The sequence below is a fragment of the Kogia breviceps genome, chromosome 13 (assembly GCF_026419965.1).
Source record: "Kogia breviceps isolate mKogBre1 chromosome 13, mKogBre1 haplotype 1, whole genome shotgun sequence".
NCBI lineage: Eukaryota > Metazoa > Chordata > Mammalia > Artiodactyla > Physeteridae > Kogia > Kogia breviceps.
Genome location: NC_081322.1, coordinates 57143361 through 57168226, shown reverse-complemented (window position 1 = coordinate 57168226; position 24866 = coordinate 57143361). Strand labels below are relative to the sequence as shown.

The following is a 24866-nucleotide window of genomic DNA, read 5'->3' as shown; positions in this document are numbered from 1 at the left end:
CCTGTGGTAAAGTATCACTTTGCACATGGAAGCAGTTCACAGAGATGAGTCTCTCTTAAGATACTTCTTTTACAAGCAAGTTATTTTAAATTAATCTTTATTCTGCTTGAGATTTTATACTCCTTGCAAGCTAAGTTAACCTGCCACAGTTTCATAGAAGCTGGCAGAAGATACAGGACTCCTGCTTCAGAGACAAAGGACCTTATTGGCAGTAACAGCAATAGCCAGAGTATCGAGCATTTACTTGCAGTGGTTCCCCACACCCCATTCTCATAAGACAGTGAAAGTATTAGCTAATACCTGTCCATGCGGTGGGTTGTATTAAAGGAGAGAGGTCCTGAAATGAGGAAACTTGAATCTTTTATAATGGACAGTAACCATTCCTGCCCTCTACTCTGAAAATGGACACAATTTTTGTTACAGGAGACACTAGGCAAACCTGACCTTTGCTCTGGTGTGTAACATGTCTTTATCTTCCAAAGGCTCTTTGTTTAACAAATATCCTTGAGAAGACAGTCTGGAACAATAATAGAAATTGCCTCAGCTCATAAGATGTGGCAAAATGGAAGAGGCTCCTGGAGAATTGTCTCCCAAAACCAAATTTGACAAAAACATGCTTCTCCTCTAGATATTCTACACTTAAATTATTGAGTGATCTGAGAGGCCTATTACGATTACTTTGTCAAAGCAATGGGGCTAAGGTGGCATCAGAGGATCCAGAACATCTAAAGAGGGTTTGACACTTTTGTCTTTTCTACTGGATAGTTGTGGTGGTATATATCCAACCTAATGCTCCTTTAAGCTCACTAATCTATGTACCATTCAACATCCCCTCCTCACCCCTGAAAAAAAGGTCCTGGCAGTGTTGCCTCACTCATTCATGGACCAGATAGCAATATCATAAACATTTCACTACATGCCACCATCCACACTGATTTCTGACTTGCTCATGATCTCTCTAGTTCCTGAGTTTTTGCCTTATTTCCTGTCTACATCTTTACATTTTTCTCTTGGATCTTCTGTTTAATAATACTCTTCAGATAATGACTGGTAATCCCTGTGATAAAGCTAGTGCTTGCTCCTTGGTTTATATCTGCTCTCTAGTGCTCTGCAAAACAAATTTGATCTAGCCAGGCCTCTGGGATTCTATCTCATTCCTGAGAACTGGTCCATAGGGTTGAAGTCCACACCCAGTTTTCACCAGCTTTTATGAAAAAAAAGCCAGACTCTGCCCAAAACATGAACACCCTCTGTAAGATCCCCAAAAGGTGGCCATCAAGCTTTTACTTGATTTGTATTTTCTGGGTTGACAGTGAGGTCAAAAGAATCAAAAAGTAATATATATCTGGGAGATATATCTTGAAAACCATTTCAATAAAGATCCAGATCTTGGATTTAAAACCTATTTAAGTATGGATCAGATATATATATATATATATATATATATACATTAAAAAGCATAGAGAATACATTATTTTCATAAGACATGTAGAGTTGCCCAATCCTGAGTGCTTCAGATATGATCTGGGACTTAGGAAATATGGTGTGAGACAGGGCTTTTCCTGAATAAGGTAGATATTTTGTAAGAAAAGAGCACAAATATTTTAAAATATTTGACTTTGAAAATAATAAACATAACTTCACTGCCCCATACAAAAGTTTGTGATCTTTAAGCATGGGGAAAACATAATGTGAGGACTGACATGAAGATCAATGTTAATAACAGTAAAGGACCTTGTCAATCTAAACAAGTCTTTGTTCTGTCTACCCTTACGGTCTTGATCTTCTATTTGACTCGCAATTTCCTTATTTTAATTTTTGATATATTAATTTTTCCATATTATTTTATATATATTTTTAAGTTGCACAGTAAAGCAAGATATGAACAAATACATAAAATCTTAATTGCTTTTGTATCTGCTCATTTAATTCACCTGGATGGAAATACTTTGGAATAAAATGTGACCTTAACTATATGTGCTGTAGCCTATAGATTCTTTTACTCTCCTACCAGAGTGAGAGGAGAGTGTATTTTACTTAGAAATACTATCTCAGTGCATGGCAACATAGGAATTCCTGTGGATTGTTTGGAAGTCAGAAATTTGTAGAACTATAGAAGATATTAAAGCCTTAGAAACTAGAAATAAACATTTTTTTTTTTTTTCTGAATGAAGGAGAAAACTGAGCTCCTTAGGGGTAAAAATGGCTTGATACAATTAAGCTTGATACAGTCATACAATTAATGATGAAGCCAGGACCTCATTTCAAGTCTCCCTATATTAAATGCAACATTTTTTCACTATAACTTGCTGTGATTATTTTAGCTTGATAGTGAAAAATGAATTGGAATTGAAGAGTGAAAAATGAAAACCAATGCTAGTTAACAAAAAACAAGATAATACCCTCAGGGAATGTGGAGGTGATGCATACTGAATTACTTGGGAAAAATGGAACTAATAATCAGTATGTAGAGACAGGTCACCAGGTTAAAAAATGAGTCAGAGATCTTAAAAATGCAGGGAATTTGGTGACCAATAGCATTTGAAGTTATAAAAATCAGATAAAGTTATAAAAATCAGATAAAGATATGTTATATCTTTATAAAGATAAAGATAACTTATGTGCTCATATCACAGCACATAAATTGATTGCTCCAGGGATCCAGCACCTCCTTCTCTATCTCCTTCCCTCTCCCTTATGAAGTAATTTCTTGGCCCTTAAAACTGTTTTCACGATTTATTCAAAATTTTGCTGCCAGAGTCCCATCCCATTTGGCAGAAGGAAGGGAACAAAGCCCCCAACAGCTCCACTGCTTTCTACAGAGGACTTGACTCCCACTGTCTCTTTATTTCTTGGCTTTGGGCAATGACAGATTACAGAATCAAATGTTGCACAGAAGTCTTGATAACAACTTAGAAAGATGACCGCTGCTTGCTTGCTTGTTCTGTTAGGTTTCTTTTTTCCACTGGAAAGTTTACTGTGCATGTTTCCAGGCTTTAAAGCAAGATGCTGAGTTTTTTCTTCACAGGTATCTAATTCTCTCTGGCAGGAGTACAACTAGTAATGCTCCAGAAAACCAGATTAATATTTCTGTCTGAATAAGACTAACTTATTTTGTAGGATGCTAGTGCCTTGCAGTTACTCTAAGAACTCACTTGGCAACTCTTTTGTACTTGAACCTGGTCTGGAAATAAAAATCTCGTTTTGACAGTCTTGTAGATAATTGTCTGTATACGTAAGAAGTCAAGCTAAGGAGAGAGTGCTTTCTAGCTGGAAGGGCACATTTATACTTGGGGACAGAATTTCTGGGTTTCAGTGCAGACTCAGCTGCTTGCCAACTGGGTCACTTTAGGTAAGTCACTCCTTAGCTTCACTGTCCTCACCTATAAAGTGAGATAATGAGAATCAAACAGGAGGTTGTGAGTTGAAAACTTTTCCAAAAACTGTATAGCTCTATGCAAATGGGAGTTATCATTACTACCATCTGAAGAATGTGGGAGGATTAGAGAATAGCTGTGCCACAAACAGCCAGACTGATGAAAAATGTCAACTTCAATTTGTCTTCAAATGATTGTGTATTGAATTATCTCAGCTCTGTAATATTGCTATTTGCATTTGTGATGAAGAGTTAGTATTGCTTTTTATCTGGACATTCGTCCTAACTTACTGTGGTCTGGGTTGGGTTGTGGAAACTACATATATGGTGATGTTTACTGAAAGAGAGTTGCCAGTGTTTTTTTAGAAGAAGGTGCTTTTTAAAGAATTTTGTGCAGTATTATTAACTTAAAATTCTGTGGAGAACCTTGAAACTAAAGTGAAAGAATACTGAGTAGGACTCATGAGACCTGGATTCGAGTTTTGCCTCTGACTAATCCTGAATAACAAGGCTGCTGCTGCTGATATTGACTATGCTGTTGATTATGAAGATGATAGTAGTAATGACAATAACTGTTTTTTACTGTAAACATTTTAATCAAAATAATACATGCAGAAAACTACATAACTTTAAGTATACAGCTGGATAAATTATCAGAGTGACACAAGTGTAATCACCACACAAGTCTAAAACCAGAATGTTTCCAGTATCTCTCCATCTCTACCTTTTTCTGTCACATCCTATTTTTAATCTCTACTCACTTTTTCCTCTCCAAAGGAAATAGCTTTCCTGACTTATAACCATGGGCTATTTTTGCTTGTTTTTGAATGAAAATAAATGAGTTATACAGTATGTTTTTAACAATAACTTTTTATTGAGCAGTTATTCTGGGTCAGGCAGTATGGTAAGTGCTTTTTTTTTTTGTTTGTTTGTTTGTGTTTGTTTTTTGCGGTATGCGGGCCTCTCACTGTTGTGGCCTCTCCCGTTGCGGAGCACAGGCTCCGGACACGCAGGCCTAGCGGCCATGGCTCACGGGCTTAGTTGCTCCGCGGCATGTGGGATCTTCCCGGACCAGGGCACGAACCCGTGTCTCCTGCATCGGCAGGCGGATTCTCAACCACTGCGCCACCAGGGAAGCCCTGGTAAGTGCTTTATATACATTAAATTATTTAATCATCTCAACTACTCTATCATGTAGATACTATAATTATCCTCATTTTGCAGATAAGTATCTGAGAATCAGACCAAGAATGATGCCTAGAAACCATTGCTATTGAGCCAAGATTTAGTCTTGACAGTCTCATTCCAAAACCCATGTGTTTACTGAATAGTCTGTTGCCTTCATGTTTCTGTGCCTTGGTTATTTCATCTATAAAGTGAAAGGATTAAGGTAGAGTCTTATCAATTTTATTCAAACTCCATCATTTTGTAGATATTTTAAAAATTTTGTTGCAGAATACAGAATTCTTAAAGCACACTTGGAGTATTCTACACCTCTGGAGTAATTAAAAGAGGAAGTAATATCACCTGAACATATATTCATTACCATCTGGATCATTTCCCATTTAATGTCTAACTTCTACTAGTACTTTTCAAAGAATAGGCAAAGATTCAGACAGGGATTTTCTTTTTTTTCAAAATTAAATATGACATATTTACTAAATTAAGGATGCATTTTTAAATGAAAGAAATGCAACTTGGGGAAGATCAGGCAGTCATAGTACCAGTCCAAGGGCTCATTTTAAAACCCTGCTTTGCCAGCAATGAAAGAATAAGGTGAGTTGTCCAATGAAGTGGTTATACCATGGAGATGCAGAGAATGTTAGAATTGGAAGTGGTTTTAGAGAGTATCTAGTCTGATAATTTCATTTGACAGATAAGGAAAGAGTGGGATAAAGAAAGATCACAAGCTCTGTAGTCAGACATATCTACATTTAAATCCCTATGTTTGTTACTTACTAGATATTTGACTTGGCAAATTAACTTCTGTGAGGCTATTCAAAGAATGCGAATAGCACACTGTAGCTCACTAGATTATATGTAAAACAGCTAGAATGATGCTGGGTATATAATAAGCATTCTATAAAAATTAGTTCCTTTCCCACTTAACTACCTGATCCTCTGTGAAAGATCCTGAGTTCCACTTCACCAAGCTTCCCCTTGGTCTTCTGACTTCCACAATCAGCAATGCTTCCCAAGCCTATTGGAGAGTTGTCTCACTCTGCTAAAGAAGGTGTCAATGCCTGTTTTTTTTTCTTCCTCAAATACCCCCTCCTACCTCGAGGTGGCATTGTGAAAAAATAAGCATTACTTAGTAAGAAAGAGAGAAAGGAAAAGGAAATATTTATATCATAAACAAAATGAAAAAGAAATTGATCTCATCTTTCAGTCCCTCTTGGGAACTTCTTTCTTAAATTTCCTGTTTTCCCTTTGTCTACAAACACACCCAACACCGTTACAATTTGTTGTCCCAATACCTTTAAACATTCACTCAAGGGCTTCTTTTTAATTAATTATTAATATTTTAATATTAAAAATTTTTAATCGCTAAAATAACTAAAAGAATAGTAATCTTTACTTCTCCCTTGTTTCTCATCCTTTATTTATTTCTTAAACATTCTCATTTTTACCAGTTCCCTTATTTATGGGCATATCCTACACCCTTCTCCCGCATACATATAAATCAAATTTCTTAGCATTTCCATTATCAACTCTATACTCATGACTTCAGTATTTCTATTTTACCCAAATTTTCCATTCATTTTTTTTAAAGCACCTCAAGGTGATTAAAACAAACTTTGTTATTTTGGCAGTTCCCTGCCTCTCTGGTTCTCTACTCCCATAAATATTTAAACTGATTTTATTTTCCTGTATTCCATTTCTATTCATGGCCCAAACAACAATATAAATCTTGGGTATCCTTTGGGAATACCTCACGTTAGCAACAAGTCAGCTACTCTGACAAGTTGTTTCTGTCATTACACAGCCCTTCCTTTCCATTATCATAGACAATATTCAAGCACAGATTGCTAGGAAGTCATTTCTAAAATGCTACAGTTTTCCACTATTTGATATGTTCTCTCTCTTTTGAGCCATCTGCATAGCTTTGGCAGAAAATAAGTCAGCTTTGACTTGCCCCCTTTCCCTTCAACTGCAAGAGCTTAGAGTGCTTTTATATTGCTTGCTAAAATGACTCCAAACAGCTTCTCAAGATTGCAAACAAAATCGTTTCACCCTAATTACGTCTATTTAACTTGACTTTACATTACTCCCAGTAAGTCTTCCACTTCAGCTAAGTTGGCTTTCTTACTGTCGACATTCTTTCTTCTACACACCAGGCTCACTGGGCCTCTGGATCTTCCAGTCACATCATTTCCCCAGCTCAAAGCATCCGAAGTGTATTCATGGCTCTTTGCATCTTCCAGAGCACTTCTGCAGGTACTATTTTATTTGATCCTTCCTATATGATAAGAGATAAGTAGATATTATTATTTTCCCCATTTTTCAGGTGAGAAACCTGAGTTTCAGAAAGGTTAACTGGCTTTCAAAAATTACATGACTCTCAATGGAACCAAAGTCTTGTGATTGCAAATATGGTGTTTATTACTTCAGAACACTGCTTATAATGCTTTCTGATGCCTGATTATCTTTTCATTTATTATTCAAGCCCAACTAAATTTTCTCTCCTCCTCGAAGTTTCCTATGGTTAGAAAAGCCCATGGAGAACTCATCCCATACTAGATGACTATGCAATAGATGCTTAATAAATATATTCATTGTTTATCTCTTAATATTTTTGGCTTCTCTGTTAGACCATTAATCCAAAGGGCTGGAGTGGCTTCTTTTTCTTTTTTTCTTTTTTTTTTTTTTTTTTGGCTTCTGAGTGTCTACTACACTCGTTTGATGCTCAAATTATTTTTGTTGAATGAATGACTCCTGTCTTTATAGGTCAAAGTTTCCTATGTCTAGCACATATGAAGCAAGGTTTTTCTCTTGTCTTTATTATTATTATTAATTGCTATTTATTTGGTCGCATCGGGTCTTAGCTGCAGCACACAGGATCTTCATTGTGGCATGTGGACTCTTCTCTAGTTGTGGCGCATGGGCTCAGTACTTGTGTCAGGCAGGCTCTCTAGTTGTGGTGCATGGGCTCTAGTGTGTGCAGGCTCAGTAGTTGTGGTGCGCAGGCTTTGTTGCCCTGCAGCATGTGGGATCTTAGTTCCCCAACCAGGGATCAAACCCACGTACCCTGCATTGAAAGGCAAATTCTTAACCACTGGACCTCCAGGGAAGTCCCTACTAATTGCTATTTAAATAAAAATATAGTTTCAGTATTTAAAACAGCTCTCATTTTCCCCACAGCAATTCAGTAGGTAGAATTGGCAGGAGAACTTAGATCAGTTGACTCAACAATGTCCAGTGTTTCTGCTCCTAGTCTAATGTTTTTAATTTTAATATGAGAAATACAACTTGACATTTCAATCTCACTTCAGTTCTCAGTTGTTAAATCTTTTCTGAGAACAAGGTGTGGTGCTCACTTTTCTCTGAAAATAGAGGAGATGTGGATTAGCTAAGTAAAAGTTAGTGTTATCCCACTGTGATTAACCCCACGAGTCACAAACAGAAATTACAATTGGCTATCTTATGTAATCATAAATAATCTTTCCTAGCTGTCATGTTACTATTACATTGCTAAATTATCTCTACTTGGCTTGGACCTGTTCATATGACACAATTATACATGACAAGCCAAGAACAGACAATATCAAATACATGCTAACATTGCCTAGTCTTTTTGTATTCAACAAATCTCCAGAAAAACACTAAATTGGACATTCCTTTTTCATATGCCAAAATTGGGTTATGAATATTATATAAATCCATTTTAAATGAAGTAGAGCCACACTAAATTTTCCACATTTAAAATATTTACTTGTAATTATCACTGACCGGCAGATTTATTCAATTATTCTGCCTCAATTATATTTCCTAAATGCTTATTCAATACACAGATTACAAACACTCAAATTTTTAAAAATATGTTATATATAATTACGGAGTACAGAAGTTATATTTACTGGTAGGAAATGGAATCAGCTCTCAGCCATGTCTCCTACAAGAGGTGTTTCCAAAATTGTCTCATCCCCAGATGAGACAATTTTGGATGGTTGGTTTCACTTGCTGAGATTTTAATTAGTATGTCTGGGATGGGGCTTAAGCATTTACATTTTTTATAATATTCTGCAGATGATTCTTATGACTGGTCAAGTTTTTGAATTACAGTTTTAGAGAATTGTCACCACTTTTACTCAGGATTATTTTTTTCTTGCAAGATTTTTGCAGGTTGTTTGCCTCTTGCAAGGGTCTGTCTTGCTTCAAATGTATTGGGCATAGGAAGCCCTGACGTACAAAAACAGAACAATTCATTCATTGAACAAAAGTTATTTGAATATAAAAGCACTGTTTTAGGCAATCAGAATCTGAAAAAGATGCTACTCTAGCCCTTTGCCTGACTCCATATTCTTTATGGAAACCAGAAGTCTATTGAGATGAAAAAAAATTTTTAATTATTAACCATAATTAAGAAGCAATAATTCTCCAATTAAACAGGATTCTTTAGCATATATTTAAGAAAATGTCTGTATTAGATTCATCAAGTAATGCCACCATTGGTAAGAAGTAGTTCCTGCTATCTAAGGGCTTATCATAAAACAAACATCTGTATAAGACTAGACAGATAAGGCAAGAATGAAAAAGAGTATAATTAAAAACTAACTTTAATAAAAATGACACAAGATTTTAAGAAAGGAGAATTCAGAGCCAAATTAAATGATCAAGAAAAACTGCATGAAGAAAATTTTATTAAGGGTAGGCAATGAATGATGAGTAGAAATTTGTTAGGTAGAAATGAAAAAGGATGATGCTCCATAACAGAAAAAAGGGCTTAAGCAAATAAGCTGAGGCTGGAAAACACAGTGTATATTTGGGAAACATTACATAGTTTAGCTTGTTTCAAGGTTATGATATAAGAACAGCATAAAATGAGTGAGAGGTCAATGAACCAAGTCACCAAATGTTTGATAGATATTGAAATTCCCATAATACAGAGCTGGTGGTAAAGAGAAAGATGGTAAAATATTCAATGAAGGAGAGGGAGCAACCTGGATGATGATAGGCATCAGCAATAAGGAAGGGTTTTCACATATCAGAGTCTGATAGCATGTACTTGGAAGTAACCAGAACTTTTTTTGGAAGTTGGAAGTGGCAATAAAAGGCAGAGAGAATATCTACCTCATCCCTGTGGGTGGAAGAGAAAACCATCAACTGAGGGATATGCAAGGTACAATGGATCTGATGATGAAGAGAACTGGTGGAGAAAAAGTTGAGAATATTGGGTTTATTGATGATGACAAACCATGAGTTCCAGGGGGCACAGTGCAAGAAGTTGACAAGATGTGGAAACTTGAGTTAAACTAAAGGATATAAAGATCTAAATTGGGAGATAAGTCTAGTAGATGCAAAGGGAGTGGTGATACTGAGTTAAACCAGCAAGTAGGGCATGGTGATGTTCAACCTAGTCATGTCACAGGGGATGTAGATAATCAGTTGTTTTACCTATTTAACACTCACAAGAATTCTATCAGATACATATTTTTAGTATAAATATACAGATGAAGAAAATTAAAACCAAAGTAATAACTAATATAAGGCCTTGTACCAAGCAGTGGAGTCTTATTTGAAAGTGGGTTTTCTGATTCAGATACTTTTTCTTCCCTCTTCCTTCCCCTTCTCCCCATCTCTCCTCCTTTAAATCATGATCCTTCCAGAGGATATCAAGAAAGTACCATAATGAAGGAAAGAAGTAGAAATGAGATGATGAATTCTTTTTTTTTTTTTTTTGGCACGCGGGACTCTCACTGTTGTGGCCTCTCCCGTTGCGGAGCACAGGCTCTGGACGCGCAGGCTCAGTGGCCATGGCTCACGGGCCCAGCCGCTCCGCGGCATGTGGGATCTTCCCAGACCGGGGCACGAACCCATGTCCCCTGCATCAGCAGGCGGACTCCCAACCACTACGCCACCAGGGAAGCCCATGAGATGATGCATTCTTTTAAAAAACACAGGAGGTTGTTTCAGGAAGAAGTTGATCAACAGAGTAAAGTGTTTCAGCCAAATCAAGAATAATGAAGACAAAGGAAAAACCTTTCCTTCTAACTATGATGTGTTTCATTAGACTAGATTAGATCAGATAGCAAGATTGTATAACACTTACAGACTGCAGAGTGCTCTCTATATGATAACCTCTTATGTTAATAACAGGCTTGTGAAGAAGATATTTCTCTATCTTGCATGAGGAAACTCAGATTCATAGAATAACTACAGCTAGAAAGTGGTAGAGCAAGGCTTCCAAACATGTCGTCTGATTCAAATCCTGTTCCCTTTCCAAAATCCCTGAAAATAAAAACAAATAAAGAAAAATCTTTCAAGATTTCAGTTATACTAGCAGTTCTAATGCCTGCAGAATCCCATGTAATATTGGGTTGGCCAAAAAGTTAGTCGGGGTTTTTTCCATAAGATGGCTCTAGTAATGCTTAGTTGTCTTTAACTTCATTCAAAACGATTTTGTTAGATTGTATTATGACAGCTGTCATATCAGCATGCATTTAAAAAAAAAACATCAGAACTGGTGAATTTTTGTGTAGCCATTTTAATATTGAAGATGAAAGGAAAAAAGCTACATTTTTATTATACTTTTTATTTTACTTATTATTTTAAGTAATATTATATTACGTTATTATTTCAAGAAAAGTAAAAACGCAAATGAAACTCAAAAAAAAAAAGATTTGTGCTGTGTATGGAGAAGGTGCTGTGAATGATCAAATGTATCAAAAGTGGTTCACGAAGTTTCATGCTGGAACTTTTTCACTGGCCGATGCTCCAAGGTCAGGTAGACCAGTTGAAGTTGATAGTGATCAAATTGAGACATTTATTGAGAACTATCAATGTTACACCATGTGGAAGGTAGCTGACATACTCAAAATATCCAAATCAAGCATAGAAAATCATTTGCACCAGCTTGGTTATATTCATTGCATTGATGTTTGTGTTCCTCATAAGTTAAGTGAAAAAAACCTTCTTGACTCTATTTCTGCATGTGATTATCTACTTAAACATGACAAAAACGTTCCGTTTTTAAAACAAATTGTGATGGATGATGAAAAGTGGATACTGTACAATAATGTGGAATGGAAGAGATCATGGGGAAAGTGAAATGAACCACCACTGACCACACCAAAGGCTGGTCTTCGTCCAAAGAAGGTGATGTTGTGTATATGGTGGGACTGGAAGGGAGTCCTTTATTGTGAACTCCTTCTGGAAAAAGAAATGATTAATTCCAACAAGTACTGCTCCCTATTAGACCAACTGAAAGCAGCACTCTATGAAAAGCATCCGGAATTAGTCAACAGAAAACACGATCTTCCATCTGGATAACACAAGACCGCATGTTTCTTTGATGACCAGGCAAAAACTGTTACAGCTTGGCTGGGAAGTTCTGATTCATCCACTGTATTCACCAGACACTGCATCTTTGGGTTTCCATATATTTTTCTCTTTACAAATTCTCTTAATTCAAGCTCACCCCAAGAAACAAGAAAAATCGCAAATAAACAATCTAACCTTACAACTAAAGCAACTAGAAAAAGAAGAACAAAGTAAACCCAAAATTAGTAGGAGGAAAGAAATCATAAAGATCAGAGCAGAAATAAATGAAATAGAAACAAAGAAAACAAGAACAAAGATCAATAAAACTAAAAGCTGGTTCTTTGAGAAGATAAACAAAATTGATAAACCTTTAGCCAGACTTATCAAGAAAAAAAAGGGAGAGGATGCAAATCAATAAAATCAGAAAAGAAAAAGGAGAGATTACAGCTGACACCACTGAAATACAAAAGATCATAAGAGACTACTACAAGCAACTATATGCCAATAAAAAGGACAACCTGAAAGAAATGGACAAATTCTGGGAAAAGTACAACCTTCCAAGACTGAACCAGGAAGAATTAGAAAATATAAACAGATCAATCACAGGTAATGAAATTAAAACTCTAATTAAAAATCTTCCAACAAACAAAAGCCCAGGACCACATGGCTTCACAGGCAAATTCTATCAAACATTTAGAGAAGAGTTAACACCCATCCTTCTTGAACTCTTCCAAAAAATTGCAGAGGGAGGAGCACTCCCAAACTCGTTCTACGAGGCCACCATCACCCTGATACCAAAACCAGACAAAGATATCACAAAAAAAGAAAATAATATACCACTATCACTGATGAACATGGATGCAAATTCCTCAACAAAATACTAGCAAACATAATCCAACAACACATTAAAAGGATCATACACCATGATCAAGTGGGATTTATCCCAGGGATGCAAAGATTCTTCAATATACGCAAAACAATCAATGTGATACACCATATTAACATATTAAAGAATAAAAACCATATGATCATCTCAATAGATGCAGAAAAAGCTTTTGACAAAATTCAACACCCATTTATGAAAAAACTCTCCAGAAAGTGGGCAGAGAGGGAACCTACCTCAACATAATAAAAGCCATATACAACAAACCCACAGCAAACATCATTATCAATGGTGAAAAACTGAAAGCATTTCCTCTAAGATCAGGAACAAAACAAGAATGTCCACTCTCACCATTCTTATTCAACATAGTATTGGAAGTTTTAGCCACAGCAATCAGAGAAGAAAAAGAAATAAAAGGAATACAAATTGGAAAAGAAGAAGTAAAACTGTCACTGTTTGCCAATGACATGGTAATATACATAGAAAATCCTAAAGATGCCACCAGAAAACTGCTAGGACTAATCAGGGAATTTGGTAAGGTTGCAAGACACAAATTTAATGCACAGAAATCTCTTGCATTCCTATACACTAATGATGAAAAACCTGAAAGAGAAATTAAAGAAACACTCCCATTTGCCATTGCAACAAAAAGAATAAAATACCTAGGAATAAGCCTACCTAAGGAGACAAAAGACCTGTACTCAGAAAACTATAAAACACTGATGAAAGACATCAAAGATAACATAAACAGATGGAGAGATATACCATGCTCCTGGATTGGAAGAATCAATATTGTGAAAATGACTATACTACCCAAAGCAATCTACAGCTTCAATGCAACTCCTGTCAAACTACCAATGGCATTTTACACAGAAGTAGAACAAGAAATTTTACAATTTGTATGGAAACACAAAAACCCCCAAATAACCAAAGCAATCTTGAGAAAGAAAAACAGAGCTGGAGGAATAAGACTCCTTGACTTCAGACTATACTACAAAGCTACAGTAATCAAGACAGTATGGTACTGGAACAAAAACTGTAATGTAGGTCAATGGAACAGGATAGAAAGCCCAGAGATAAACCTACGTACATAATGGTCACCTTATCTTTGATAAAGGAGGCAAGAATATACAATGGAGAAAAGACAGCCTCTTCAATAAGTGGTGCTGGGAAAAAGAGACAGCTACATGTAAAAGAATGAAATTAGAACAGACCCCAACACCATACACAAAAAGAAACTCAAAATTGATTAAAGACCTCAATGTAAGGCCAGACACTATAAAACTCTTAGAGGAAAACATAGGCAGAACACTCTATGGCATAAATCACAGCAAGATCCTTTTTGACCTACTTCCTAGAGTAAGGGAAATAAAAATAACTGGAGCCTAATGAAACTTAAAATCTTTTGCACAGCAAAGGAAACCATAAGCAAGACGAAAATACAATCCTCAGAATAGGAGAAAATATTTGCAAATGAATTAACTGACAAAGGATTAATCTCCAAAATATACAAACAGCTCATGCAGCTCAATATCACAAAAACAAACAATCCAGAAACTAACACAGCATTGTAAAAAATTGTAAAGCAATTATGCTCCAATAAAGATGTAAAAAAAAAAAAAAATAAAGAAGCAGCTGTGGAAATTAAAGCAGAAAACAAAAACAGACAAACAACAAAAAACAAACAACCCAGTCCCAAAATGGGCAGAAGACCTAAATAGACATTTCTCCAAAGAAGACATAGAGATGGCCAACTATATGTTGGCCAAACGCATGAAAATATGGTCAACATCACTAATCATTAGAGAAATGCAAATCAAAACCACAATGAGGTATCACCTCACACCAGTCAGAATGGCCATCATCAAAAAATCTAGAAACAATAAATGCTGGAGAGGGTGTGGAGAAAAGGGAACCCTCCTGCCCTGTTGGTGGGAATGGAAATTGATACAGCTACTATGGAGAACAGTATGGAGGTTCCTTTAAAAACTAAACATAGGGCTTCCCTGGTGGCGCAGTGGTTGAGAATCCGCCTGCCGATGCAGGAGACACGGGTTCGTGCCCTGGTCCGGGAAGATCCCACATGCCGCGGAGCAACTAAGCCCGTGAGCCATGGCCGCTAGGCCTGCGTGTCCGGAGCCTGTGCTCCGCAACGGGAGAGGCCACAACAGTGAGAGGCCCGCATACCGCAAAAAAAAAAAAAAAAAAAAAAAAAAAAACTAAACATAGAACTACCATATGACCCAGCAATCCCACTACTGGGCATATATCCTGAAAAAAACATAATTCAAAAAGAGACATGTACCACAATATTCATTGCAGCACTATTTACAATAGCCAGGACATGGAAGCAACATAAATGTCCATCAACAGATGACTGCATAAAGTTGTGAGACATGTATACAATGGAATATTACTCAGCCATAAAAAGGAACGAAATTGAGTTATTTGTAGTGAGGTGGATGGATCTAGAATCTGTCATACAGAGGGAAGTAAGTCAGAAAGAGAAAAACGAATACCATATGCTAACGCATATATATAGAATTTTAAAAAGCTGTACTGATGAACCTAGTGGCAGGGCTGGAATAAAGATGCAGACATAGAGAAGAGACTTGAGGGCACGGAGCAGGGAAGGGGAAGCTGGGATGAAGTGAGAGAGTAGTATTGATGTATGTACACTACCAAATGTAAAATGGATGGCTAGTTGGAAGCTGCTGAATAGCACAGGGAGATCAGCTCGGTGCTTTGTGATGACCTAGAAGGATGGGACAGGGAGGGTGGGGGGGAGACTCAAGAGGGAGGGCATATGGGGATATATGTATACATACAGCTGATTCACTTTGTTGTACAGCAGAAACTAACAGAACATTGTAAAACATTTGTACTCCAATAAAGATGTGAAAAGAAACAAAAAAACCCCCAAATTCTCTTAATGGAAAAATTCAATTACCTGGAAGACTGTAAAAGGCACCTGGAACAGTTCTTTGCTCAAAAAGGTAAGAAGTTTTGGGAATATGGAATTATGAAGTTGCCTGAAAGATGGCAGAAGGTAGTGGAACGAAACAGTGACTACGTTGTTCAATAAAGTTCTTGGTGAAAATGCAAAACGTGTCTTTTATCTTTACTTAAAAACCGAAGGCACTTTTTGGCCAACCCCTATATTTTTCACCAGTGGCTTGGTATTTTTATTCTCAAAGACATAATTTCCAAAAAGGGCTCCAACTTTTGCTTAGAAAGGTCCCCTCTGTTAAGCTGTCCAATAAAGGGGAGTGTCCAGAAGCAAAGGAGGATTTATATACATGTTCTCTTTGATTCTTTAGAAACTTCCTGAACATATATATACAAAATGAATCAATGATTAGCAGCATGGAGACATGTAGCTATTTTATGTGATCTTTTAGATAGACTATATCTAGCAAGTCAGCTCTGTGGAATAGAGTAAGCTTTACATTCAAAAGTCTCTTCCAAAACTTGTACTGCACACTTTGAATATACATAGTTGATTCTTATTATTTGTGATAGTTATGTTCTAGAAAGTTACTGCAAACACTGACTTAGTGAACACTGGACATTGCTCCTAAAAGAAATGCTCCTAAAAAAATTGCTCCTAACACTAGTTAAATTCCTCTGGTCACAATATTTCTGACAATTGATCGATACTTAATCTTGATTTATGCATGTTTCTATTTAAAGGCACCTTATTTAATATATATTATTGATGAATAACATTGAATTCACACCCAACAGCACTCTAACTTAAGATAACTCGTGCCTGGGATGAGGCTTATCCAGTGCACATATTTTCTTTATAATGCACATCACAGTCTCTTGCACTTAGTGAGACTATACAGCAAGTCAACACTATATTTAGTGGCCTTTTCAATAGCAGAATCACCAACCAAACAAAGATGCAACAAATTTGGTATCAAATAGACTGTGAAAAAGACACTTGTTTACACTCTGAGAGCTGAAACAAGAAGGCAGAGAATCTCCTTGTTCAACTGTAGCTGGGAAACATGCCAGACAGGGATTCAAATTTTTCGCTGCTCTGTATATGTATGTGAATGACAGGGAAAGCAAAGTAGATATTGATTTTGGGGTTACAAATAAATGTTAGTGAGTAGGCAAATTTACAAATACACTCTGTGAATTATGAGAATGTGCTGTATTAGAAAATTAAAGGTCTGATACTACTCTAATCAGCCTACAGATTCAATGCAATTCTGATCAAAATTCTAATGGCATTTTTCACAGAAACAGAAACAAAAACTATTTGAAATTCATATGGAACCACAAAAGACTCCAAACATCCACAATGATCTTGAGAAAGAACAACAAAGCTAGAGGCACCAGTTCCTCACTTCAAACTATATTACAAAGCTATAGTAGCCAAGAGTATGGTACTGGCATAACAATAGGCACAATGGAATAGAATAGAGAATCAGAAATAAATCCACGCATATACACAGTCAACTAATCTTGGACAAGGGTGCCAAGAACACACAACGGAGAAAGGATATATAGGTTGGTGTAGTAAGAAGAGAGGGAGTGGAGGGACAGTCCTCAGAGATGAGTAAATATCAGAGGTGAGCAGCAACTGGGCAGGTCACATGGGTCTCATTAGGGTATTTTATTCCAAGTGAGATGGTTCCATTGAAGAGAGCTGAGCAAAAAGTATTATTCTGATTGCTCTTTTGAGAAAGGACTGTAGGAGAGCAAGTGTAAAAACAGAAACGCCTTGGGAAGATTTTGCAATAATCCAAGAAAGAAAATGTTGATTTAGGACAAGGTGTAAGGGTGAGGGTGGTGATAACTCTTCAGATTCTGGATCTACTTAGAAGGCAGAGCCAACAAGATTTTCTGAAAGATTGGATGTGGGATATAAGAAAAGAGAAGTGTTAAGAATGGAGGGTCAAGAACATTTTGTCTTCAGCAAGTGGATGGATGGAGTTGTTATTACCACAGGTAATGAAGACTGTTGGAGGAGCAGGGTTTGAGAGAGAATATCAGGGGTTCATTTTGGATATATATGTTCAGGAAGTTAATTGGACATCTAAGTGGAAATTCCAAGTAGGCAGTTGGATATATAAATCTATAGATGAGTAATTCAGAGAAGAGTCATGGGCAGAAATACAAACCAGTGAGCTGTCTGTATAAATAGTAAAAGACAAGGAAAGATGAGCATTATTTTCCCCTTTTTTTTTGTTCCCAAGAACAATACTTTCAAATATAAAGATGTGGCCTCTACCACATCCCATTTATCAAGAACTGATTTTAGACTGAATGAGATCAGTGGCAAGATAAGAATTAATTTCTCTCCCCCGTCTTGCAATGATGTGATATGTTCAACAAAAAGTAGCTTCAAAGTTCCTTTGAAAGGCAGAGTATACATTCTAAATGAAGAAGAATCAAGTACTTTGTTATTAAGACAGATTTAGTGATGACACTTAAAAACTTCTCATCAGTAGGCAGAAGCCCAAAGATTTTCTCTTGTTGGTTTATTGATTCATTCATTTACGAAAAACATTTGTTAAGCACCTTCTATGTGGAGTGGAATTCATAGAATTTGATGAGTGATTATATAAAAAGTGAGGTACAAGGAAGATTCTTGCAAGTCTCTTCTGAAGTACTTAGCTTGGGAGAATGGTGGTGCCATTAACCAAGACAGAAACAGCCTGGAGGAGAAGCAACTGGATTTATGTGGAAATTAGAGAGTTCATTTATATACATCTTAAAACCAAAGAAATTATATATTCCAATGTTTGTCTATTGGGTAATTTTTGGAGCATGTTCAGAGCTCAGAAAGAATCAGGATATGAGGGGTTCCATGCCAGAAACCCAGGAATGGTTTCCTCCTTGATTTTTGCTAGACTGGATATTCTTATTCTTTCGATCTCAACTTAATTGTGACTTCCTTATGACTTTCCCTCCTCCTACCTTATTCTCTTACTTTTTGTCCTGTTTTTTTCCTTCCTGGTATTATTGTTATTTGATCACATTTTGGTGGTTATTTACATATTTAATAAATTGCTCCTGTACTTTACTTTAAGTTGCAAGATAGTGATGACTATTTTGTCCCAACTAAATAACACAACTTTCTGGGATATATAAGCAATCAACAAATATATGTACAATAAATGAATAAGATATATATTTGGGAGTTTATAGCGTATTAATGACAATTGAATCCTGAAATAGTATTGAAACTCTAAGGACAGCAAAGAAGAGGACCAATAAAATAATCTGGGGAAGCTCTAACACCAGAGTTAGAAAAGAGAAGAATCATTATAGATTTTCGAGCACAGGAAGAGAGCAGGGCCCTGAAACCAAATGTGGAATGTATTTCAAGAACAACACCTTTTGATTTTGTTTTTCAAAGGAAAGCAAAAATCACACTCCAATTCTTGCTCTTTGTTTTGTAAAGAAACAGAACAAAACAAAAAATGAAAAACCCCACAAGTCAAACAGAAGTAGTCTCTTATTATTTTTGCCTTCTCTATGATCAATTTTATTTATGAACTAAAGGTATCGAGTATATTTTCTTGTACATTTCTAATTTTTTCTTTGCATTTGGGACTATCATTTACTTAGTTCAAAATAACTGTTTTAATTTTCAAAAACCAATATCCAATATAGTTACACTATAAAGAATATATGTTTGTGTAGCTTTGTATATGTGCTTGTATGTGTAAGTATGTATGAAAGAGAGTATGTATATGCTCATGTGTATTCTCTTAGGTTAAGTGAGGGTTTGAGTCAAGAATATTTCTTGAGTTCTTTGTAGGTCTACATAAGGGAGCTCTGAAAATACAAAGTACATAGGGCCTAAATCTACTGATTAGATGATCTAAATGTCACCAGGAATGACCCATGGAGTGAATAATTTGTTTCCCTAGGCACATATGGAATCCACTGAATTCAGGAAATATTTTCAGAGTGCACACATACTTCTTCAAGACGTTAACATCCCAGGGGAGGAAGAGGAATAAAAACATGACAGGGAGTAATTTAAAATGGCAGGTACTGCAGTTTTATTTTCCTGTGCTGGAAACCTGATATTTGATATGAATGTAGATGATTTTCTTATGATTGCTATAAAAAGTTGATACTGTTCTTTCTGAAATTCTCTAAGATTTATTTTTTCCTCCTCCTTTGTGGAATTTTGTTGTTTTTGAATGGCTTAGATTGTGGGTACAAAGAAAGCAAAACACTGCACATTATTTCTTATAATGTAACCACAAGAAAACGCAAATGCTGAGGCTCTAATTCACAAAAGAATATTACCTATTAGTTATGGTATGGTTCAGTGGTAAAATGGAGTCCAAAATTAAATTATATTTCACTAGACTGTAACACAATCAAACCTTGATTTTTGTGCATCAGTTATATTATTTCCCTTTTTAATTTGAATTTTTAAGCATTTTTATAAGATTATAGCACCTCAGGAGACTTAAATGCTTGACTTTGACACAGACAGCCTAGTTCCAAGTCTCATTTTGCCACTAATAAGGTATGTGACTGGGAAAATTACTTAAATGCTCAGAGTTTCACCTTCCCCACCTATAAAAGAGAGACGTAATATTCCCTTGAGAGATTACTGTGACGATTAAATCACATAATTAAAATGAATAAATGTGTTTTTTCTTTCTTTACTTCCAAATGCCCAGTCTTCAATGGATGCTGCAAATGTTAGAATTGCTGGGTACATTGTCTATGAATCTTTGAGAACATAATCATCTACAAAAATCTAAGTTTGGAAAGGCAACATTTTGTAGGAAGTAATTTTCAGGTTGTCTTATATGAACTTGCTCTTCTTTTTCTGATATTAAGTTCATTATAATATAGAAAGATGGTTTGCAAGTTTAAAAACCATAGACTTCATCTGAGGACACAGATTTTTAGGACAGTGGCTTTTTAAATGATGACCCACAGTAAGAAATAATCTTATTTTGCAACCTATACTTTCATTCATATATATATATAATATGTATTATACTTACATGTATATATGAAACAGTTTCAGAAAATTATACATATATTTGCCATATGTGCAGCCATCTACTCTTTTCTACTCCTGTCTAGTCTATTTCATTATTTTAAGAAATAGTGGTTATAACCTAGTAATTTGATCTTAAGATCCACTGATGGAGTGCTATCCCATTTTTTACTTCAGATATGAAGCATCTCTGTAACAGAGCCTTTGTCTGATTGTACTCCCACAAATAACACCTATGTAAGTTTAAATTTCATGAGATTTTTGGCAATCACCTTATTAGCTTTCCTCTCCTCAGTCTAAAAGATAACATTATTTTTTGATGCAAACTAATCAACTATCCAAATCTTCAAGTTCCAACTTACAGCAAAACTTCAGTCACTTGCCTTCTGATGCTAGTGACATTTATAGGCCAATTCTGATGGTTGAGTTGTTGTCTAAAGGGCAAGAGGGGCCCCAGATAGGGCTGGCCTCATGGGCTTATGACCTGTGCAGGTCACATGAGGCTTTGCCCTCCGAAGTGCCCTGTGTTTGGTTTAATGCCCTCTTGTGCGCCTTCAATTCTTACTACTTTTATCTTAGGACTTGTGTTTGTAAGTGGAGTTTGATGGGAAAATAGAGCATGCACATGAGCAGAGAAGATACGAGCAATATGTATGTCCACCATTCCTTGCCATCCCATTTGCCTATAGCCTTCGTGATGTCCCATCCATGCAGAATTCCACTGGATTCACAATGTGTTGGAGTTCAGAAAGATTCAAAGCAAATACAAGACAAGCATGTTATGGAAGCTGCTGTGTTATAGAAGGAAAAGGAAAGGTAGGGCAACCCATAGCTCCTTTTCCTTTCAGTCCTCCCTTACTCATGGGTAAGCCACAAATAGCGTGGGTAGAGGATGTATATCAAGAAGTGAAATGAAACAGTTGAATTAGTTTTGTGCAGAGCATCTTTTGTGCTAACAACATCAAAATACATATGTGTGTACAAGCTACAAAATAGGAATTGTGTAATTTCAGTGATTCTGCAAGAGCTAGATTTTTTATATTTGCCTTTAAAACTGGCATTGAACAATATAAAATTAACAGTAACACTTAAGATAATAATTTAATTTCAAATTTTTCTTTACTTAGAATGACATTAAATAAGAAACAAAAATGCCATGACAATTTAAGAGAGAAACTTCAAAAGAAAGGAAAAAGTTTTATATTTGACTAATTTTATGGAACTTTTTTCCCGCTTTATGAACAAAGGACTCCACATTGACATTTGTGCTGAGCCCTACAAATTATGTCATTGGCTCGGGCTACGTAATGTATTTTATATATATGTAAATATATCAGAATTAATTAAGAGAAACCAGCACGTAGTTTAAAAAATTATATGAATTCATCTCTTCATTCATACCTTTATTCATGATTTGCCACATTTATTATGCTCCTATTAAGTTTTCCTAGAAATTAGAGATTCACAACAATGGATGTGACAGATCCCTCGCTGCTCCCATGCATCTTAATATATGGGAAATGCAGTCATTAAAAATTGTTTGCATTGGTAATTATTTTATGACAAATGTTTTAAGGGATAAGAAGAAAAAGTTCAAAATGCTACAGAGGGAGATAATAAACTCTATCCAAACAGCTAATATTAGTTTTAAGGAAAATTTAAATTTCTACTTTTCTTTATTAACAGTTTTTTACATCCCTAGTAGATGCCAGGCACTGTGTGAGGCAATAGTGATATAATTAACATTGGTCCCAAGGAGCTCCCCTTCTGTTACAAGTGTTGTTTGTTGGTTGTTAATATGTGATAATGGGTAATAATGTTACGACAGAAATAGATTCAAGGTGGAGCAAAGATGAAGTAATTATTCTTTTAGATGTCGGATGGTGAGGATGATGGGAATCAAATGTCCTCAAAGAAGCCTTCTACAAAAAAGGAAGATGGGAATAACAACTTTTGTTGAGAAATCAAGATTTTAAATAGTGGCACTTTAAATCAAATGGATCAAAGCCAGAATTAGGGAACTTTCCTATGACATGTTGCCTTTCCCTTGTCTCTAATGAGAACGTCTCGTCTGGATGTTTATATCACTTCCTATTGAAACAGAGTTTTTACTAGCCTCTGTTCTGGAAAACTCTTTGATTCCCAAGTAATTTTTCCATCAGCTCTTTAGAAGAAATTTATTGTTAAGTTAGTCAATTAATATTACCCCGCTCACAAAAGTGATGGCAGTGTACTTCATCTTGGTAGGAGTTCTGTTTGCTTGACTGATTACTGCTCTTTATTGGTCAAAAGCCTGATTTTCTCCCTTAACTTACACAATGTCTTAACATATTTCTCTCACATTTAGCCTTAATGTTTAATCTCCAGGATTAAATATTTGTGTCTAAGTATTTTTAGTATTAGATTTTAACATATTAAAGAACCCTCATAGTGAAGAACCCTACCTAAACCTTTCAGAACATTCAACAGATGAAAATTTCTTTACATTCTATTGTTTAGAGTAACCTACAACATTCCAAGTAATGAAATATTTTCTCTCTTGAATTATAAAGAAAACATCTCTAGTTACCCTGAGACCAGTGATAATTTTCCTGAAGAACTTGATTCTGAGGGACTCCGTATTAATTAATGGAATTTTACCTTAACTACTCTTTCATCCTTGTCTTGCATATAACATGATGGTTTTGTATTTCACTCCTTAGTTGCACTGTCATACAATTCATGACCTCCTTTTCTTAGATTCCCTTTCCCAGAGTCCTTAAATTCTCACATGGTCCAGTGTTGACCTGGATACCACTTAACTGTCCTTCTATAGTTTGTTTTCTGAAAATGAATACTGTGTTCAGATTACTGCCTTATATTATTTTATTCTTACATCTGTGTTGATTTATAATTGTCTGGTCACATTACATGTTTTTGCATTATTTCCCTTCCTGTGAGTGAGACAGCCTACTTTTAAAACTTGCACAGTTTGACAGACATTTAGAAAAAAGTGCTTTAAATAAATGCATATGTATCATGAGTGCATGAATTTGAATCTTTCTAAAGCAGGTGTAAATTTAGTGGGAATATTTTTCTGAGAGTAATGAGAGGTGTCCAGGTAAATGAACTCATTTCCTTTTGTAATTTTAGGAAAGAACAATTTTTAAAAAATCTTCAAATTCTAGGCAGTGAATGAATAGGACCTGGTAGAACCTGGAGAACCTAGTACTAGCACCTCAGAAGAGACCCCCTGCTTTAGATATTAATAAAAGTGTCATTCAAGTGTCAATTTTCCTTCTTTAATTTCTACAGTATGAGACCTTGGGTGCAAAATTCTGACCCTTAAAAATTATCTAACATCACAGAAACCTTGTGACTAAACTCACTTCTAATAGCCATCATGTATAACATAAAGATTCTAGTTCCAGCATTGAGGATTTCTTTCCTTTCATGATTTTAATGATTTATCTAGGATCACAGAATAAATAAGCCTAAATCACAAAATAAAAATTTTCAAACTCTGTATTATATTCAAAAGTAAGAGCCACAAGCCAAGAACTCTGCACTGTAGGTAGCTATGTTTTACCTGTTGTGATCTGAGCAGACCTCTGGCTGATTGCTCTGTGTCTACTCTGGGACCACTTGCCAGTGCATTTTGAGAGGACCAGGTGAAGATGTGGAAACCACAACAGACCAAAATCAGAAGGAAATGGGACTGGTGTCTATTCTCTCACCTTTTAACCTGATTTGTAGGAGAATGTTCAGTTTGAGAATGGAACCAACCGAATCAGACCTTATATCTGTACAGCTGCAGTTATCAAAAGAGACAGATTGCCCCTTCATCCAAATGTTTGAGAACAAATTATCTTACCTGAGTGAGGGTAACAAACCAGGAAATTCCCAGAGTCTGACCTGTTACTGAGACATATAATATCACCACGAGTGATGTTTCCAGTGCCCAACATACTGTGAACAGAACAAACAAAAGACTGTCATCACTAAGTAATATATTTAGGATATATTCGATGGAATCTGAGTGAAAAGTATCTGATTGTGCTGTTCTGATTATTCTAAATTTCAAAGCGTAGTTGTTTCACCAAGGAGAGGAAAAAAAAACAACTAGTATCAAATTACTCAATAACTTAGAT

The 24866-nt window shown here is 35.9% G+C and overlaps 1 long non-coding RNA gene across 1 annotated transcript in view; it reads right to left on the bottom strand.

The window, feature by feature from the left end:
* Positions 1–6705: 6705 nt before the first annotated feature.
* The window catches only part of LOC136792363 (uncharacterized), an 85544-nt gene continuing 67383 nt past the window's right edge, over positions 6706–24866 (bottom strand). Inside the window, exon 3 of the long non-coding RNA XR_010836034.1 lies at positions 6706–6836. This is a non-coding gene — a long non-coding RNA (uncharacterized lncRNA). The remainder of the gene's footprint in view (positions 6837–24866) is intronic.